Consider the following 7,101-nt stretch of genomic DNA (forward strand, 5'->3'; position numbering starts at 1 on the left):
TTAAGATCATAGACACTGGAGATCATCTGAAGTGTTATGTCGTCATCAAATGTTTGACAAACTTCCAACAGGCCTGGTCCGGATGTCTTGGGAAAGCTGTCTCATTAGCTGTATTCTGCTTCAGTTCCAGGAAATCTTTACTTTCAGCTCACAAGATGATGTGTAGCTAAGTTTCAGCACTTTCTTTAGGTGCATCCCATGAATCCAAGTCTATTCCTTGGAGGTTGGCAGCACAAGTGTTGGTTAGCAGTATCTGATAGGTGTCTCTCCAGTGAGAGTTCTTCTAGAGGGGTCTTTTTCAATAGACTGAATCTCCGGGGTTGCAAGGGGTGATGATTAAGGTCTTCATCTCCTGAGGGCTCACCATGAAAAGATTGCTGTACCAAAGCATGATCATTTTTATAGAAGAAATTAGGCCTTTGCTATAATGGAGTATCTCTCCTTTTATCAGTTGTGAGTCAAAAGAAGCAGGTGCCAAGTGCTTTGGGCATCCTGTGATTATCTCAAAGCGTGAGTGTTAATGCATTCCAAAGTGAATCTGAGATTTAGAAGGACCAATGACAATGCTTTCAGCCAAGGTATTTGGAGAGCCCCTATAAATGTTGCCAACTGAGTCTTTAAAATGCCATTCGTGTGTTCCACTAAACGAGAGGATCGAGGATGCTAAGCACAGTGAAAGTGTTGTAAAAACCAGCCAAACAGTTCAGATGTATGAAAGTTCCTGGACAGTAAAATGGGTTCCTTGATCACTAAGAAGTTTGAGAGGGGTATCCTCAGGTAGGGATAACTTTTCTAAAAGGACTTTAGCCACAGAAGAAACAGTAGCCTCTCTGCAAATGAAGGCTTCAGTCCAATGTGAAAACATACAGACCATGACTAAAACATATTTATATCCATGAGATGGAGGTAGTGCTATGAAATGTATTTGCCAGACCTCGAATGGTCCATTCGGCAATTTTAAATGTCCAGGAGCAGTACTGACAGGCGTCCCTTGGTTGTAGTTCAGACAAGTGGGACAAGAGAGATAGGTGCATTTTGTGGCCTTTTTAATAAAGTCTCCCCACCAACACTGATTCACAAAGGCTGTCATTTGGTCAGTAGACCAATGGTTTAATGAATATACAGTGGTGAAGGGTGGGAATTTTAGAATCTCCAATAGGACTGGGTTTTTATTTGGTTCAAACCAGAGCTTTCTCTTCTTACAAACTGGTAATTGTTGAGTTTTGTAATTTTTTTTTTCTTTTCTGAGGCCAATTTGGGGTATCTCTAGCCAGTTTTTCAAAATTATCATTGGGGAAAGTATCCCTTTGGACTATGACACAGATTTGGCTGCTGCTGGTCCCTTTAAGAGCAGCATTCCTGGGGCTTCCCTGGTGGCGCAGTGGTTGAGAGTCCACCTGCCGTTGCAGGGGACACGGGTTCGACTTTGTTGGTGATGGAGAGGAGAAAAGTAGTTGGGGTAAGATTATTAAAATATAAAAGAATTACGTGAGAAGCAGTTAACAAATGGACTTCATAGTAGGTGTGGGGGATGACTGAGAAATATTGATGTGATAAGAATTCAGGGGACTTTCAACTGCATGAGGTACAGAAATAAATAAAGAGGATCCCACGAGGATTTTCTCAGTGACCTTAACCAAAAGGGCAGTGGCCATAATGGCTCTAAGGCAAGGGAGGTATCCCCCATGCCACAAGGTTCAGTTGCTGGCTATCATATCCTGTGGCTTGATGGTGGTCCCTGTGTTCTGGGGTAAGTACTTCAAAGTCATTCCTTTCCTCTTTATATACAAAAAGGAAATCTGATAATTGGGATGTCCAAGGTCAGGTGGGTTCATCAAGCTCTCCCTTAAAGACTTGAACTTTATGTCATCCAGTTCTTCCCATAAAATTGAGTCAGGGTTGTTATTGTTGAGTACAACATATGGAGGTTTCTCCATAGAGAAATTTGGAACCTAATTTCAGCAATAACCAACTAGCCAGAGAAAACCTCATGGTTTGTGGTTAATTTGGGGTTTGGGGAATCTTAGGACACCATAAAGTCTATCTGGATCTAGGTGTAGCCATGGTTCTGATATCAGATGCCCTAAAGATCAAACCTGGGTTTGGGCAAACTGTAATCTTTCTTTGGAGACCTTGTATTTCTTGAAGATTAAAAGCTTTAACAAGTGGATGCTGTCTTCCTGTGTGGAGGCTTCAGAAGGAGAGCAAATAAGCAAATGATTCGCATGCATATTACAACAAAGTAGAACCTCTAGGGAACTATATGTCATCCAGATCAGCCTTTAAGATTTGTGAGAAAGAAGAAGGACTCTCAGTAAAACCCTAAGGCATTACTGTCCAGGTGAATTATTTTTCTTACCAAGTGAAGACAGAAAAATATTGTCTCGCTTCATCAACTGAAATACTAAAGAATGCTCTGTAATCTCAATAATCAATTATATTAAAGAATTTTGGAGGGAATGGATGTTAGTAACACAGGATGGTTGGTAACAGCAGGGTGTCCAGGGATAACAATGTTGCTTATTTCTCAGAGATCCTGGACAAACCTCTACTTTTGGCTCTTGGCTTTTCTCACCAGTAAAATGGGAGTGTTACAGGGGCTAGAATTAATACAAGGGATAATGAAGCCTTAGGCCTTGTAATCTTCTGTTATGGGCTTTGTGCCTTGAGGGGCTTTTTACTTATAGGGTATTGATTAACTCTGGGAAGAGGTTTTGAGGAGTCTATTTGTATCTTAATGGGAGGTGCACTGTGAATTTTGCCAACATCAGTTGGAGATTTTGGCCATAAGGAAAATGGTAGCTGATTGAATATGGAAAAATGATCAGTGTTTCCAGAGTCAGCTCTAGTACCATTAGGGATGGAACAAATAGAAGATATCAAATGGTGATTTTTAATTCATCTGGTTGGTACTTTTATGACTACTGTCAATGGCTAGAATCATTTTCCCATTTGGGGAAAAATAAGTTCCAATATGATACTTCTGTAAGAAGCTTCAGCCTAAGTCATGGGTAGGGGCAGAGGAACTAAAGAGAAGATGTTGTGTATTTCTTAAAAGGTCTAAACAAAAGGAAATATGTTCAGATCAGGAACTCTAGAGGTTCATTAGAGATCCCCACAATTGAACTGTTTTAGTACTCTGAGACAGGGGCTATTTTATAGTAGTGGGGTTGAGTATCGAGACTGCAGCTCTGTTGTCAATTAGAACTGGAAGACATTCAACCCAATCTGGAGAAATGTTTCTCCAAGATGTTTAAGAGGGAGGATTGGGAAGAGCCCCTGCAGTTCCTTGGGGCCTGTCATTGAGAATTGGGATGTTGGAAAGGCTGGTTAGAGGGCTGAAAGCCTCTAAACTGCTTAAATTTATAGCAATCTACTTTCCAACATCCTGGCTCTTTGAAATAATAGCAGAAACTAGGAGGGTTTTAGCTTTGTTGAGGAGCCTTCATTTGCTGGAGTTGAAGATGAATTTTTTCAGTCTTCCATTGAGGTGACTCACCTAGAAGGAGAGAAAGCTGGTTTGCAAGATTAACTAAATCTGGAGTGAACATATTTTCTCATTTCATCCCAGTCTTTTTTATTAGAAGAGAAAGTTCCTGGTTCAGCCCATTAATACAAATCAGATTAAAAGCTCCCTGAGTGGAATGAATAACAGAAGGAAGACCAGAATTTTCTTTAAAAACAATCTGAAGCCAATTATAATAGTTATGAAGAGGTTTATCAGTTTTTTGGTGCACACACTTGAATTTTGTTTCAATCAACAGGCTTTGGAAAAGCCTTAGGAATTGCTCAGTGAAGTCACCTAGCGATTGCCTGAATCTGATCATCAAATAAATTAGCAGCCTGGTCTCCCAGTTGTAATTCTAGAGACCTTTCAGGATTTTCCCAATTAGTGGTTTTCATCCAATGCTGGGCCTGTTCTTCACTGGCAGTCAGACGAACTAGCTGATAGAAGTCAGGGAAACCAGTTTGATAAGTTTGAATGACTGTTAAATTCCTCAGCAAATCTGTGAGGATCTTTGGTTATTTTGGGAAAATCTTTGACTATGGCTTGAAGTTTAGCCACTCAGTTCTGGAAATTTTTGAGCTGTTGTCATCCAATTTGGCTTTAAGAAAATTAAGTTTGGAGATTTCCCAATAGGGCTTCCCTGGTGGCACAGTGGTTGAGAGTCCGCCTGCCGATGCAGGGGACACGGGTTCGTGCCCCGGTCCGGGAAGATCGCTGGGCCCGTGAGCCATGGCCGCTGGGCCTGCGCGTCCGGAGTTCATTTAGTTAAAAATGAGCATGAGGGAGGACCATGATTTTTAAACATAAAATTAGCAGGAGTCCTTTTGCAGGGGACAGAGGTGACCTCACAATATTTAGATAACTGGGATCCTATTTCTCAGAGGTTTATCTCTAGAGTAAACAGCTCAAGCGGTTTATAGCACAAACAGCTCAATTCAAATAGTTTTTAAGCTAATCACAGACTGTTCTAAGGAGACAGCTTGGTTCTGACAGAGCCAGGCCAGTCCAGAGAACAGCCCCTTGTAAAGGAACAGGTCAAAGGCTGAACAACCAGCACCATTTCAGAAAAATAGCCTCTGTTCCAAAAGGAATGAGCCAAAGGTGTTTTCAGCCATCTTCAGTGGAAACAGTCTAATCTCAAAATCAGGCCAAAGTGCCAAATGGGTACTCATATACAAAACAAGGCCTCAACCAGAAAGACGCAATGTTAAAATAGATCCTGAATAAAACCCGGAAAGCTTCAGACACAAAGAGGACATGAGCTCAGATCCAGAAAGAAATACATACCTTCAAACTTCAGGCTGACAAAAAAGCAATGAGTGACAATGGACTCAATTGTGGGTACTGCACCTATTTGCTCACCAGCCCTGGAGCTGTTGGGGGTCTTCCTCGGTCACTGTATGAACACCAGTATCTTGACCTGAAACAACTAGACTACCATATATTTCTCCAGCAAAGATGGGTATATTTGGGGTCAGCAGAGAACTGCAGTTCAGGGTCTGTAACCATGGTGAGCCTTGTGCAAGTCCCTGCACAGCAAGGGACAGGAGGACACTTTTATAGGGAGGAAAATGAATTTGGGAGGGCTGTAGTAGACAACAGCCCATGGCTTTTCCTTGACTAAGGGCTTGCCAGGAAGGAGTCTTTCTTCCTGTCGGACTCTGCCAAGTCTCAGGGAGTGAGACCTCCGCTTCCATTCTCCCAACTCGATTTAATGGAGGTTTCGGTTTACTAATTTTTTACACCTTTGTATCGGAAGAGGATATATGTTGGAAACATAGCCAGGATAAGAAGTAATTTTTTTTTTTTCCCTCAGGGAATAAATTAGTGGCAGCTTCAGAAGAGGAAGCCTGAGTGTAAAAGCATTTAGTTTTGCGATATTAGTTCAAATGTTTGTTATAGCACAGTGTTACATAACTACCAAATCAATTAAACTACAAGATTTTAAAATATAAGGTAAGTTCTGTGATGAGGCCCTGGAATGAGCGCTGGCAAAGCGCCCGAGTCAGACTGCGGAAGTAAAAAATAAATAAATAAATAAATTAATTAATTAATTAAAATATAAGGTAAACAAAGTTAAGTGTAACTAAAGTAATGAAATCAATGTGTTTAACTTGACTGGAACTGATATTTTTACTACTTGGTGTGTTGAAATATATTGGTTGTAGAAAAAAAGGGTCATGCTTTTTCCTTGACCAGCTGAATATTTTATAGATTGTGTTTTACCAGGAAGTGTGAACCATGTTTTTTTTCATATAAATTAAACTAGGTACCACTTGCCTAACATATGGATGATTTGGGGGCTCTCTCATACTCATACAATTTTTTTTAAAGTAAATAGAGAAATTTGGTATAATGTATGCTTTTGGGAATTTGTCAAGAGAATATATGCAGAATCAAAAGTTCATTTGTGTCGAACACAAATACAGAAGGATATGTCAAAGCCTTAATACAGGCAGAACTCAGTTTTCATGGTCCTGATACATGCGGATCTCCATTACCATAGTTTAGTGGTTTAGTTAAATATCACCAATCTCCCAACAAAAAGATTCAAATTTCTGTTACCACAGTATATTAACTGTGTAATTCCATGAAGAACAAGTTTTGCTGCAAACTATTCAGTCCAAAAGTCATTATGTCAAAACAGATATACATCATAATGACAGACATGTCACTTCTTTCAAAGTCTGCACAGCTGTTATTTAGTTTACACACAAACATAAAGAATTTAGTTGTGTTGCTTCATTGTCACTCAGCAATAAACCAGCATGATATTATACAAAAATGAGTAGAGAAAGGACACTGGCTTCCCCCAAAATGAAAGTGCACAATAAACAAAAAGTGACAGCTCTGGTAGTAAAATTTGAATCAAATGTGAATGGAGTTACAGAAGAAGTAACTGATCATTGGAATGTTGACACTGTTGTCATTCAAGGGACTCCAAATATGGATACAGAGAAACTTGCTGAAGGCAAACTTATAGACATAAATGAGGAAAGTAGTTGTAATGAAAAGGATAAAGATGTCCCAGAGGAAGTGACACCAGATAAAAGCCTTCACATTAAAGACACTTTTGGAGATATTGTACAACATTGAAACACAAAAAATCAAGGTTGGAAGCTAATCTAAATTTAGCAAAAGTATGAAAATCGTCCAAGGTATAGGAAAGTTCCTCACATTGTATCCACAGTGTATCAAACAGTGAAGGCAAACACCATTCAAACTACTCTTGATGAGTTTTTTTTTTTTTTTTTGCAAAGTAATATCTATCTATCGATCTATCTATTGATCTATCTATCTATAGAAAAATCCTCCCTACTATGAACTATAAGTCCATAGGCATATTTTTAAACATCATCAAATTTCAGTTTCCTAAACTATAACATGATATTATAGAGATAACAAATCTATGTATAGCACATCAGAGATTTAAAATGGGTATAAATAAAATATGATCTATGAAATAGCCTACAATCCTCAACGTGTTATGCAAAAGCAAATTATTATAACTGACTCATCTCCTTAGTCTAGCCAAATAAGACATTGGCTACTGACTTTATTAATAATAGCAAGTCTAGAATATACTACATAGA

General features: G+C 39.3%; 1 non-coding gene across 1 annotated transcript; it reads left to right on the top strand.

Annotated features, from left to right (window-relative positions):
- Positions 1 to 5,465: 5,465 nt before the first annotated feature.
- On the top strand, positions 5,466 to 5,553 carry LOC131757882 (small nucleolar RNA U83B). The gene has a single exon (XR_009336032.1). It is a non-coding gene; the product is annotated as a small nucleolar RNA U83B (small nucleolar RNA).
- The last annotated feature ends 1,548 nt before the right edge of the window (positions 5,554 to 7,101 follow it).

Source organism: Kogia breviceps, chromosome 5 (assembly GCF_026419965.1).
Source record: "Kogia breviceps isolate mKogBre1 chromosome 5, mKogBre1 haplotype 1, whole genome shotgun sequence".
Taxonomy (NCBI): domain Eukaryota; kingdom Metazoa; phylum Chordata; class Mammalia; order Artiodactyla; family Physeteridae; genus Kogia; species Kogia breviceps.